General features: G+C 42.3%; 2 protein-coding genes across 20 annotated transcripts in view; one reads left to right on the top strand and one right to left on the bottom strand.

Moving 5' to 3' along the window:
- PIP4K2A (phosphatidylinositol-5-phosphate 4-kinase type 2 alpha) overlaps positions 1-14076 on the bottom strand; it is a 181618-nt gene that overhangs the window by 87066 nt on the left and 80476 nt on the right. The gene's annotated exons all lie outside the window — the stretch shown is intronic.
- Positions 5042-14076, top strand: part of ARMC3 (armadillo repeat containing 3) — a 60952-nt gene continuing 51917 nt past the window's right edge. For 3 of the 15 annotated variants that reach the window (XM_083467433.1, XM_083467430.1, XM_083467436.1), the window contains exons 1-2: positions 5044-5429; positions 11039-11127. The gene's annotated coding sequence lies outside the window, so the exon portion shown is untranslated. Of the gene's footprint in view, positions 5453-7053; positions 7255-11038; positions 11128-14076 lie in introns of all 15 variants that reach the window. The other 12 variants (XM_083467432.1, XM_083467437.1, XM_083467435.1 and 9 more) reach the window with 11 other exon arrangements.

The raw sequence follows: 14076 nt of genomic DNA, 5'->3' as shown, positions 1-14076 counted from the left end.
GGAAGACAGGATTGCCTGGTGTGCTCTGGTCCATGGGATCACGAAGAGTCGGACACAACTAAACGACTAAACAACAACAACATAAAGCCAAAAGTGCTTACAACAAAACCAACAGTGGAAATGCAGCCTCAGGGACACTGGAGAAACAAAATTATGGCTGCATCCCCAAATTTAGTCATTGCAAAGCTTCAAGGAACCAAGTAGAGGAGCCAAAGTGCTTTAATGGGCAAGGAAAAGCAGCCCTGGAGTTGGCCACTGGTTCTTAGGTGCCTTAGTGCCAGAGGGCCCCTACGAAAAATAGAGTACCGTAATCAGCGAGTGGCATTCTGAGAATAATTTTAGAGAACTCAAACTATCAAACATGCTCTAGTAGGGTCACCATTCTAGTCACATTCCATGTTTGCATAAAACAGGAATTTCTGCTCAAATACTGGTTTGCTGTGTCGTTGAACAGCACACAGTGATGATCCAAGAAGACACTCCAAAAATAAATTACTTCAAAAGGCTTAAACAAACAGAAAGACTGGCTTTAAATATCACTGAAGGAGAAACCACAATATGAATGCTGAAAACCTTTTTGAAAATGGTAACATTTATGTCACCCAAGAAGATATAGTATTACTTTATTTGTTGCCTATAATATGGACTGCATAGTAAATGAAATAAAGTTATTTATACTCCAAACAAAACGTGATTATATTTCAGAAAACATTTTCATAACAATTTCATCTCAACCTTTCCAATGAAAGCCACCCTTATAGTTTTATAAACTGATCTGGTGATCACCCCACCTAATGCTCTTGGGTTTAATTTGATTTTTGACATTTTCAAAGTGGGAAGCAGCTCAGAAGAAGTGAACTCTGCCAGTACTTCTCCCAGCATGAGGATTTAACACTGAGGTTTTATCTCTTCTTGTTACCTTATTTTATTGATTTATTTTATAAAATTTATACACTGCTTGATTGTGAAGAACTTCAAAGAGGTTTACAAAAAGATAAAACAATAAAATCAATTTAAAAAAATCACAACCATACTTTAAAACATACAGAAGTTAAAATACTAAAACAGATTCCAATTACCTCAGCTTTCTAACCATCTGGGTAGGCTTGTCTAAACAAGAATGTTTTCAGCAGGCACCAAAAAGAGTACAGTGATTGTGCCTGCTTGATCTCAACAGGCTGGGAGTTCCAAAGATTCTATTCTATTAATATTATAATATTACATTGTTTTTGTCAGTTGCTTTGATTATCGTTTAGATGAAAAAGCAGGATATAAATCAAGGACAGGGAAGCTCAGGACTGGAGGCCAAAAGTGCCCCTCTAGGGTCCAGACCTCTCTGGCTGGTCTTGAGGACTCTCCTTAGGCTACACCTTCTCTTCAGCCACACCTTCTCTCCTCTTGCTCACCTTTGCACCCTCCACGGGTGTTTTTGCCTGCCTGGAATGTGTTCTCTAAATTTGATAATGTCTCTTGCTTGCCTGAATACAGATGTGTGTATGAGTCTGTATAGAAACTAGTTCAGTGTATAAAGGTGGATTTTCCAATCGTTTTCCCACCTAGTCTCTGGCTCTGCCCTCTGCTGGAATTTGGCTGCCAGAAGTCTGCCCAGAAGGCAATGTGGCCCTTGGTCTGAAAAAGATTTCCCACCACTGGTGTATGTGATTAAAACTGAGTATATTGGAAATAAATAATGGATTTGCAACCAGTGGCATGGTGGTAGTGCTGTATGCACATAATATATGTAACAAAAATAGTCATGCTCTTGTTGGTAAAGCTAGTACTGTATATTGTTTGATGTCAGCAGCTAGCCAGCAGTAAATCACACTGTGCAAGTTGGAGTTAACTCATTATTAGCAAAAACACGTTCTGCACAGAAGTGTCAGGCCTAATAAGCCCAGCAACTCATCTCCAGTAAGTCTAGCTTCCATGAAGCAGTTGTTGAGGCTGAAGGTACCCTCTCCCCACAGCTGCCTAAGCCCCTTCCTCTCCAGGGTTTCTTCCCAAGCAATCAGAGATTGTGTTTGCACAGTGGGAGAGAAGGGTTGAGAGGAGCTTGTTGAAGCAGGTGAGGGAGATCCTCATGACTCTTTCATCAGCCTGATTCATCTCTGCCACCCACTCGCCTGCTTCAGCTTCTGGTTCTGGACTGCTCTCTGCCACAGATTCTTCCAGCTCACTAAGCCCTGTTACATCTTCAGCTTCTGACACCTCCTCTTCCCAGTCTTCTCTCTTTTCTCTGTGTGACCCCTCATTGTTGTCCCACCACCACTCCCCAGGCTCTGAGCCTTCTTCCCTTGGTGGTTCCCAAGCTGGTTCCTCCCACCATTCCTCTGCCTCCAACCTGTCCATGACATTTGAATAGAAAAATGCCATGAATCCCTTTGCCACAGTACACACTGCCAAATGCTATTCATTTGTTCATAGCATTAGATGAAACTCAAGTTCTGAATAGTCAGTGCAGAATGAGATGAGGACCAGGATGTTTTCTTTCACAAAGCTAATAGATTCTTTGTGGGAGGGGGGTTGGCTGACTATTTCATAAAACAATGTGTGTGTATGTGTTGTTTTACTTATTTGAAAGAAAGGTGGAGAAAGAGATTCTCACAGGAGGAATTTGAACAGCAAAGCTCTCTGATAAAAGAAGGCTAAAAAGTTCATTCCAAATACCAATTTGCTAATAGTCCCATGAGAATAATGTTTATATTGGCAACAATGAACAAATAGAGATGAGTGACAGGTCCACAATTAAATCATGAATGGAAGCAAATATTCCCAGTGCAGAGTATGCATATCACTTGCCAATACAGTCTGTAACCTCGGGTTACAGACGCTTCTGGTTACAGACGCTTCAGGTTACAGACTCAGCTAACCCAGAAATAGTACCTCGGGTTAAGAACTTTGCTTCAGGATGAGAACAGAAATCGTGCGGCGGCGGCACGGGAGGCCCCATTAGCTAAAGTGGTACCTCAGATTAAGAACAGTTTCAGGTTAAGAATGGGCCTCCAGAACGAATTAAGTTCTTAACCCAAGGTACCACTGTAGAAAGAGACCAATATTCCAATGTCCTGAGACCATATTCTTATGCTTATGACTACATTACTCCAGTTTTCCAATTAGCTCCTACAAATTATTACCCTGGATGTAATCACACCTTTCAGATCAGTAGAATCGTCAATTCCTCCTGCACTTCAGTTACAAAATGCCTCAATATGCATGTGAACTTCTGGGATAATTTCACCCAGTTTGATAGTTAGCACTGGTGTCGGACTCAGTGGTGGACTATCCAGGTGTTGTTGGACTCCAACTCCTATCAGCCCCAGCCAGTATGGCCAATGGTCAGGGATGATGAGCACTGTAGTTCAGCAAATGTACGCAGGGCCACAGGTTCCCAACCCTAGATGGACCAATGGCATGTTCCTATGTTGCAAAATTGTCGTAAATAAATTGGGATAATTGCCACATATAGTGTCTGAGCAAGTTGGAGGAAGGGCAGAATACAAATGTTTTTAATCGTGTTCTGACCTTTCTGTTGTGTTTATGGAGTGGTGAAGGCAAACTCTCATTAGCTCCACAGGGGGCAGGGGACAATCTTATTAAGGTTTTATTCAGTGCTTTTTTCCTGGGGGGATACAGAGGTATGCATACCCCTAAACATTTTTTGAATCTTTGTACTTTTGTCCATTTACTGTATTTATTTTTCCCAATTTGCACTATAAAATGGTGGTTTTCTTGGGTCAAAATGAGAGTATCCCTAAACATTTTTTTAAAGAAAAAAGCACTGGTTTTATTTTACAGAGAATGATGGTGGTTCTTCTCACTCCCACTTTTGAAGGTGGGCCAGTCTGTTCCTGAAGAGTAGCTAAAGGGAGTGAAGGCCGTTATGGTGGAAGGGGACTTTAGTCAGTGTTCAAATTCTCAAAAGAAAGATGTTGAGTCCCATGTCTGTATGGAAGATTATGTGCTGCCTTTGGACCCGGAAACCTTATGTTTTAATCCCAGATATGAGGAAATAGAATATGGATAAAGTTTATGGTTTGGTGTATTCTACTTTAGTGGTGGATTTATTCTGCTCACGTTTGTTCTGTGATTATTATTGCTGTCCATGATGGTATTTGTAACTGGGCAGTTTAATCTTGAGCTCACAGCTGTGTGACCAAGTGTAGGAAAGCACACATTATGGAAGGTGCGGTTAAAATACACACACGCATATATACAAATTAAAATGCAGTATGTGTTTGTGTGTGAATTACTGTATTTCCGAATGGGAACTGCGTTATTTTGTACCAGAGGGAATGTGGGTGTTTTAGGAACTAACACTGGATCGTATGTCTCTTGTACACCACCTCTGTAATGTGGCGTAGGCGTGAGATAACGAAAAGGGTTTCCAAGAAAATAAGGCGGACGGAGGAGCAGAGGCTCCTCCTTCTGAGAAGCTTTCAAAACCCCCGATCCTTGCTAGTAACTGCGCATGCGTCGTCGTCATCGGCGTCGTCATCATGATCAGCAACACAATGACTACATAGAGATAAGGTCTTTAAAGTTACGATTCAATTATTCTGCGACGGCTGAGGATGAGATTGGTTTAGATTTCCAACCAAAAATCTCCCATACACACACATTTACGGGTTGCTGTAAATATAAGTCGCTGTCAGGGAAAAGGAGGGGTATAAATAAATAAAACGATCAGCCTACTAAAGTCACACGTCCCAGTAGAAAATCCAGGGCTCAGTTTGTTTATTTATTTGAAACACTTCCACCTCGCTCTTCGGTGGAAAACAAAACCAAAAACCAAAAAGCAATACCAGAACGGGTAACAATTAAAAGCCATGCATATACATTCATTCACGCACGTAAAAGCAATCTTAATCTGAAAACTTGAGTGCAGATTGTTGTGCTTTTAAATGTTTCAAAGTTAAAATAAAAATAAAAACCCATACCTAAGACCTGAGTTGGAAGGGGTACTAGAATTGTCATTGCTGCCACGTTTTGTTGGAATGGTGGAGAGAAGGCGCACGTTAAATTCCTGCCCCTCTCATTGATTTCTATAAGACGCTTTTAGTCCCGCCCCTGCGGAAATAAAGATGGCGTTCAAAGCGAACCCGGAATCTGTAAGTGGTGTGCAAGTCTAGTTGAGCAAGTCTATGACTAGCTACAGCAGGCTCTGCTTTCCTCCCTCCTATACTTTACGGGCCCGGGAAGCTCCTGTTACGCATGCGCTGAAGTCTCTCGCCTGGTGGTGTAACCTAGCAACGGGAGAAGCCGGACGCGTTAGGAAAAGAGCGAGGGGACAGGCGTTGTGGGTTCTTGGGAACGCAGCTACCCGTGTAAACAGTAGTGTACAGATCTCGCTGAACTGGTGAGACTTTCCGGGCCAAGGCTGGGCTGGGAAGCCATCTAAGGCAAGGAAAAGGACGCGTGTTTGTTCCCGGGTAACAGTTGATGAATCCTCTGGGTTTTACTGGCAACTGTTTTATTAATTTTGAAAAAGAAAAAAAAGCAAGCATATGAATAAGAAAAATTGATTTTAAACGCGATGGGGGTATTCATTGCGTTTAGAGATTCACGCACACACGTGTCACAACAACGTGCATACGCTTCCAGAAAAGGCGTTTCCCCTGTGTGAGAGAGGGGGAGGGGGAGGGAGGAAGAAAGAAAGAAAGAAATGCTTTTTTAAAGAAAAGTTTCCTTTTTGCAAGTATTCAAATGTTTTGTGTTTGTTTCAGAACTTATATACCGCTCCACATGAAAATAATACCCAAGCGGAACACACACGCACTCATACAAATCACAGGGCAATGTAAAAGCATGAAGTCAAGAAAAAAAATAAAAGCTGAAGAATTAGAATGGACTGTTTTCAGTTAGGGGGTAGCGCTGTGGGTAAAAGCCTCAACGCCTAGGACTTGCTGATCGAAAGGTCGGCGGTTCGAATCCCCGCGGCGGGGTGTGCTCCCGTCGCTCGGTCCCAGCGCCTGCCAACCTAGCAGTTCGAAAGCACCCCCGGGTGCAAGTAGATAAATAGGGACTGCTTACTAGCGGGAAGGTAAACGGCATTCCGTGTGCTGCGCTGGCTCGCCAGATGCAACTTGTCACGCTGGCCACGTTACCCGGAAGTGTCTGCGGACAGCGCTGGCTCCCGGCCTCTAGAGTGAGATGAGTGCACAACCCTAGAGTCTGTCAAGACTGGCCGGTACGGGCAGGGGTACCTTTACCTTTATTTTCAAAATAAAAAAAATCCTTCCAGTAGCACCTTAAAGACCAACTAAGTTAGTTCTTGGTATGAGCTTTCGTGTGCATGCACACTTCTTCAGATACCTTTATTTTCAGTTAGCTCAGCTAGTTAGAGCATGGTGCTATTAATGACAAGCTGCAGGTTCAATCCCCATACGGGCCACCTGCAGATTCTTGCATTGCAGGGGGTGGACTAGATGACCATTGAGGTACCTTCCAACTCCACAATTCTATGATTTTATTTAATATATTTCAAATAACTGCTTAGCCCAATCCCAGCCATGGTTTTACAGAAGAAGTATGAGTGCAACTGAACATAGAAGCAGCAACTCTGCTTGTTCTGGCAGGACAGAGATGAGCAGGGAGGTGATTTTTTCCACATTTTGGACACATTTAAAGCACTATGGTACCATTTTGAACAGCCATGGCTTCCCACAAAGAATTCTTGGAGCTGTTGTTGAGGATTCGGACAGTTGTTTGGACAGCCCCTATTTCCTTCCCAGAGCTACAATTCTGAGTTCCCTGTGAGAGGGATTGACTGTTCCACTTCTCTACTTCTTTGATCCTGTATCTCCACATCCCATTTGAGCCTAATCCCATTTAAAACCAAAACCAAAACCTGCCACTGGGGAAGAATGAGTGGGACCACATGAGCTTTGATCAATTTTGATTATACTTTGGGCAGCTCAACTAGGTTTTTTTCTTGACTTCACTAGGCTCACTGTGCCACATCTGAGGATTTTGTGCTTTACTTGCTTTGCTCTTTATTATCATATATGTTATGTCCATATTTGAGAGCTAATATTCTCCCTGCCAACATTGTAGGTAGGGATAGTTCTGTCTCTCTGGGAACATCTCCACTGTAGCTGCATAATGAGCCTTGCTTTAATGAAGAGCAGCTTAGCCAAAACTATATGAGGAAAGAAGCAAGGAATATACCGACTTACGGAGGAGGATTTCAGAGGATTTAGAAAGTAATTCATTTCTGAAGTGTACATTTTTCCAGTTCCTAACAAATCAGTTGAGGTCAGTTGTGTTACAATTTCATGACACTCAAGGCTGCCCTGCATTTGAAAAGGGTGTCCAGGGCAGGAAAGAGAGGTTTTAAAATAAGAGCGATGCAGGTTAGGCATTAGTAATGTGGACTGGCACAGGAGTGACTGACTGCTTGGGTATGGATGCCGCAACTGTTGGAGTAGCTCTCAGATTTTATTCATGAACGTTAATTAATTATTTGAACAGTTGTTTTAAGCTACCTGTTGTCAAGCTTGAAGGGGTGGAGGAAGAAAGAGACTAAACAATGAGAACTGCTTTATGCTGAAATTGACCAATGCTCCATCTAACTCAACACTGCCGACTCTGATTAGTAGAGACTTTCCAAGGCACAGAAAAGTATTTTGCCATCCTGCAATCTGATATCATAACCCAAGACAAGAAGGGCTTGAAATGGGATCTTTTACATATAAAATATATGCTGTGCCATAGGCCTGAGTAAACAAAGACCACCACTGCTTTGGTTACCAGAACCTTCCTTGTTATCAGGAACTTCCTTTTCCTTGCATCTGTCAGAATAGTATCAAATATATACATGTGTGTACTTGTCTACTGTCATTGATGTTTTGCTCTGTAAGGTGCCAAGTACAAGAAGCCAGATCTCATTCCTAAAGAGCTTAAAAACTAAATACAACAGTGGACATGAACAGAGGAAGGAAAAGGAGGGGCAGTTGTAATAGGGGATGAAATCTTCTCATAATCTTAATTAAAGGTAAAGGTACGCCTGACCAATCGCAGATGACTCTGGGGTTGCGTGCTCATCTCGCTCTGTAGGCTGAGGGAGCTGGCATTTGTCCGCAGACAGCTTCCGGGTCATGTGGCCAGCATGATTAAGTCGCTTCTGGTGAACCAGAGCAGCACACGGAAACGCCGTTTACCTTCCCTGCCGGAGCAGTACCTATTTATCATACTTGCACTTTGACGTGCTTTCGAACTGCTAGGTTGGCAGGATCAGGGACCGAGCAACGGGAGTTCACCCCGTTGCGGGGATTCGAACTGCCCACCTTCTGATCAGCAAGTCCTAGGCTCTGTGGTTTAACCCACAGCGCCACCCACGTCCCTTTCCCTTAATTAGGTGGTTGCTAATGCCTAATCAATTAGGATTGACAAGGCAGTTGCCAATCAGACCGAAAAGTTATTATTCACCCATTGTGCTTCATTGTTCCTTATACACGCTGGCACTCAGATAGTGATCCGCAAGGCACTCTGTTCACAGAAAAGATTTTAGCTGGAGTGTGGCTACCCTATGCTCTGACTGAGTTCTGTCTGGGTCCAATCCCTGTTAATGTTATTGACAGAAGTTAGATGGGCCTTAATAACAAGTCCAAGTATTCTTCCATAGTTGATATCTTTTGATTAATTTACTCCTCTTGTGTGTTGGACAACTTTGATATCCCTCTAACTCTTCAGGAGATACACTTAACTGGTGTTAAGGAAGGGGTCTTAAGAGTTCTGATGATAAATGTAGCAACCAGGAGGGAAGCTTTCTTGTTAGAGATTTGAAGCAATGGACTTGCACTTTGATGAAAGGAGTAGGAGTGAAAACAGCCACTTCCTAGTCGTATTTATTGATTTAACAACATCAAAATATAATTCCATGTTACCTAACACTGGGGGTGAGTTTTTATTTTAATCAAGCAAGTATCTATTAGAGTTTAAACCAACTAAGTGTTACACGTGAGTGGTTGCATTACCCTGCTTTTCAATGGCACCTGAAATAGGTATCTTTCTGCAGCAAACATGAATTAAATAACACAACTAGAACATCCATATATTTTTGGGTTTAGAGGTGGAAAGCAGGGCTTAATCTAATTACAGTGACACTTCTTTAAGAAGCTCTTTAGTTTATGTGACCCTTTAATATGATTTGCTTTTAAGACAGCCCCCTCATCTTTTTTCATAAAATTGCCCTGCTGTTAATTTAAAGCAAGTGATTGAATAGCTGCCATGTTCTATTTATTTTAGGTTTATATTAAAGCGCTTTTTCTTAAAGTCTTTCCCTCTTGGGAAGAAGGATTTTGCTGTGCATCTCAGCAAGACATCGGAAATCTCACACATCATTTTTTCATTCAGATTGTTTGTCACAGCTTGTGTTATCCCTGTGGTTTACTAGTGTCACATCCACTAGAAATCTGGATTCTGCCTCACAAACCCTTACAAATTTTATCCTAAACAAAGTTAAATTAATGGAGCCAAATGTTGTCATCTGTCTTCATTAATTTTATTTCATGAACGAGTAACAACTATATTTAGTACTGCATCACATAGTGAAAATGTTTGCTTTCTGAAATAGCTTAGAAGACTCGGTTTTGGAGTTTTCAGCTAGGGACAGGATCTTCTAGTGACTGTGTGTGTTTGCACACGATAGGCCATGAGTTATGGCTTAATAATCCACAATGTAAATGAGTACTGTGCTGGTATAGGCAGCCCCTTCACTCCCTCTTTATTCCTCCCTTTGCATGAGCACATGTAAGTGGAAAGTTTTGAGTGGTTTTTGATCCCAGGAATCTGGTTTATTACTCTTAAACAAACCAGAATTGGCAAACCAACAACAAATCCCTGTTTAAAATTGGTTTATGATTTTGTCTTGATCAAGAACAACTGATGAAAATCCCAGATTCAGCAGTCATATTCATTTCTGGTTTGTTTACCTGGTTGTACAGAGGGAGGAGCAAAGTGGAAGCAAATGCATTATCTGTACTAGCATGCTACTCATTCATATCATGTCATGCATGATTACTTTTAATGAACCGAAGACCCAGACAATATATAAGACTACATACCAATGCATTCGTAATATTCTCACTCCCTTAATCCAGCGACAAGAGGAAGCCGCTCGGGCGTCTGGGGCAGGGCGCACCACAGGGCCTCTGGAGTCTGCCTGCCTCCTCCCACTCAGCTGCCCTACAGCTGGGGGGGAGGCAGCGGGCGGACCATATGGACAGTGCGGAGCCTGCGTGCACCGAAGCCACCGTGGCTCTTCCAGGAGAGACGCGTGGCTCGGGCGCGCTGCATGCCCCGCGGTGCTGCCCGGCATTTTGTCACCCTCCTCAGTGGTGACACTCAGGGCGGCCCGCCCCTACCGCACCCCTTCCTCCGCCCCTGCCTTAATCATGTTTATGGAATGGAGAGTGGACTGTGGCATTGTTTTGTCTCCTTCTCCTACGTTACAACTCTCTGATGTGAATTTACCCTGCTGGACATAAGCATTGTTAAAACTTATGTTGTCCACAGACAGCTTTCCAGGTCATATGGCCAGCAGGACTAGACTGCTTCTGGTGCAACAGAACACCGTGGCGGAAACCAGAGCGCACGGAAACGCCTTTTACCACCGTTTATATATACCACTAAAAGAGGATACTGTTCTCCTCCTATTCCTCTTCGTTCAGTTAGGAATACATGTGTGTAGTGCAGAAGTTAGGTTTGGAATAGATTCTGTTGCTGCACATTAAATATGATTCGCCTTGATCATGTAAACACAGCTGGTAAAAGGATGAGGCCAAGAAGTAGTCAAATTTGTTGCAGGAAGTTTCTGCTAAAGACAGAAGCCTGCACAATGGCTAAATAATCAGCAATACAATCATGATGCTAATTAACTGGGAATTTGCATAACTGAGGAGGAAAGTACTCCTAGTTCATAATTTTTCAACATCTGTGTACATTTGTGTGATTAACAGAAATAATTCCACTTAATTATAACATGCCCATTTTTTAGCTGCCAATAAATGAAAGTATTTCTTGTCCTGTGTTGCTTTAGGTTTCAGAGGATAGAACAAATCCAGTGAACTAGCAAGGAAAAGAAGACAATTGACTTGGATCCTGGTTATAGGCGGTGGGGTAAAAAAGGTAATTAAGTTCCTGAAAACAAATAGTTGCTTCATAGCACCATCTTTTCCTGCAAATCTTAGTGCATTTTTATGTTATTATTGAACTGGGAGAGGGGGTGTGGGGGGGTGTAGTTTAGATGTACCAAAGCAGGGAAATTATATAATTCAAAACACACTAAATGAAATCCCAAGGTGAAAATTTGATTCTTCAGCCCCACCACTGAGCTTGTGTAGTTATACCTTGTATAGAGCAAAACCTCACATAAGTTCAAGATGATGAGGTTAGATCTTCAGTTAGCACAGGTGTAAATGAGAGCACAGGGTCAACAGCTCTAGAGAATCAATTCCATATTTAAATAAGTGCTTCTTATATAATTGTACAAAGTTCTCCCTGCCCCACTCTCCTTCCACGCAGAATTATGCTTTTCAGCTACATATATGTGATACATTTAAGTGGGTTGGCAAACTCGAAGTTGGTGCTATCAGGTTGAGCCAGTGCTTAGGATCACAGGGAAAATCAAATAAAAATGGTAATCAGTTTTCTGTGGGAAGCCTGTATATTTTAATTTGCAGAGAAAAGAAAGTGAAGGTATTAAATTAATATATCTACTGTATATATAGCAGGCATATATATGGATTAGCTATGTTGGTTTGGGCAAAACTACATACTATCCTGGCAAACGTATTCTGCTCAAACAGAAACATTAACATTAATGTAGGGATAAGGAGAAGGCACTTGCAAGCGAAAATTGGCAAACGGATAGGTTTAACTCGTCCCGTGCTCTCCTGTCAAAGTTCCACTGTCAAGCCCTCCTTTCCAGTGTTTCCTCTGCAGTTATACATGCTCTGTGTTTTGGAGTCTGTGTGTATGTGTTCAAATGACCATGTGTGTGTTTATGTACGGCTTTTATAGAGGAGAATTAACAGAGGAAAATTAAACACACTCCTTCAGCCTTGTAACACAGGCTTGGGAAACCCATCTCTCCCTTGTAAAATGTTCCATGCACAAGGATTGCAGAAGTGAATCGCGATTACATTTATCAATCTAAACTTTTTTTCAAGAAGCTATCATTGTATACGTTTCTACTTTTGGCATGCTGCTGAGCTTAGTTGTAGAGAAAAGCTGAAAGTATATTCCTATGCAGAACCAATGATTTCAATTGAAGCCTTTTTTATAGCAGTCACTCTGTTTCCTAAGCTCCCATCTGTCTTTATGTCATTGCTGTGCTGACTTGTATATTGTACTGAGAATTGACAGACCTCCTGCTGAGTTTTAGTGGTTACACTTCATAATAGTACACATTGTGAAGTCAGCTCATAAATTGCAACCACAGATTCCAATTATAACTAGAGTTGTATGTCATGTTCATGGGTCTTCGTCTGATTGAATTTTTGTGTACTTTATATTCTAGCTGAGATCTAATATAAATATACATTATAATTGCTGGCATTCTGGCTTCATCTGCTTTGGGCTATGCTATAAATACCCATCCCCTTTTTTATTTTTCCACTAAACACATATGAAAAGATTTGATTAGTGTTGGCCAAATGCACCATTGTTGTTGTTGTTTAGTCGTTTAGTTGTGTCCGACTCTTCGTGACCCCATGGACCAGAGCATGCCAGGCACTCCTGTCTTCCACTGCCTCCTGCAGTTTGGTCAAACTTATGCTGGTAGCTTCGAGAACACTGTCCAACCATCTCGTCCTCTGTCGTCCCCTTCTCCTTGTGCCCTCCATCTTTCCCAACATCAGGGTCTTTTCCAGGGAGTCTTCTCTTCTCATGAGGTGGCCAAAGTATTGGAGCCTCAGTTTCAGGATCTGTCCTTCCAGTGAGCACTCAGGGCTGATTTCCTTAAGAATGGATACGTTTGATCTTCTTGCAGTCCATGGGACTCTCAAGAGTCTCCTCCAGCACCATAATTCAAAAGCATCAATTCTTCGGCGATCAGCCTTCTTTATGGTCCAGCTCTCACTTCCATACATCACTACTGGGAAAACCATGGCTTTAACTATACGGACCTTTGTTGGTGAGGTGATGTCTCTGCTTTCTAAGATGCTGTCTAGGTTTGCCATCGCCTTTCTCCCAAGGAGCAGTCGTCTTTTAATTTCGTGACTGCTGTCACCATCTGCAGTGATCATGGAGCCCAAGAAAGTAAAACCTCTCACTGCCTCCATTTCTTCCCCTTCTATTTGCCAGGAGGTGATGGGACCAGTGGCCATGATCTTCGTTTTTTTGATGTTAAGCTTCAGACCATATTTTGTGCTCTCCTCTTTCACCCTCATTAAAAGGTTCTTTAATTCCTCCTCACTTTCTGCCATCAAGGTTGTGTCATCTGCATATCTGAGGTTGTTGATATTTCTTCCGGCGATCTTAATTCTGACTTGGGATTCATCCAGCCCAGCCTTTCGCATGATGAATTCTGCATATAAGTTAAATAAGCAGGGGGACAATATACAGCCTTGTCGTACTCCTTTCCCAATTTTGAACCAATCAGTTGTTCCATATCCAGTTCTAACTGTAGCTTCTTGTCCCACATAGAGATTTCTCAGGAGACAGATGAGGTGATCAGGCACTCCCATTTCTTTAAGAACTTGCCATAGTTTGCTGTGGTTGACACAGTCAAAGGCTTTTGCATAGTCAATGAAGCAGAAGTAGATGCCTTTCTGGAACTCTCTAGCTTTTTCCATAATCCAGCACATGTTTGCAATTTGGTCTCTGGTTCCTCTGCCTCTTCTAAATCCAGCTTGAACTTCTGGGAGTTCTCGGTCCACATACTGCTTAAGCCTGCCTTGTAGAATTTTAAGCATAACCTTGCTAGCGTGTGAAATGAGTGCAATTGTGCGGTAGTTGGAGCATTCTTTGGCACTTCCCTTCTTTGGGATTGGGATGTAGACTGATCTTCTCCAATCCTCTGGCCACTGCTGAGTTTTCCAAATTTGCTGGCATATTGAGTGTAGCACCTTAACA

The sequence above is a fragment of the Podarcis liolepis genome (assembly GCF_965112155.1).
Source record: "Podarcis liolepis genome assembly, chromosome: 12".
In the NCBI taxonomy this organism is placed as follows: domain Eukaryota; kingdom Metazoa; phylum Chordata; class Lepidosauria; order Squamata; family Lacertidae; genus Podarcis; species Podarcis liolepis.
Note: the sequence above shows the minus strand (reverse complement) of the source record. Positions and strands in the feature narration are given on the sequence as shown.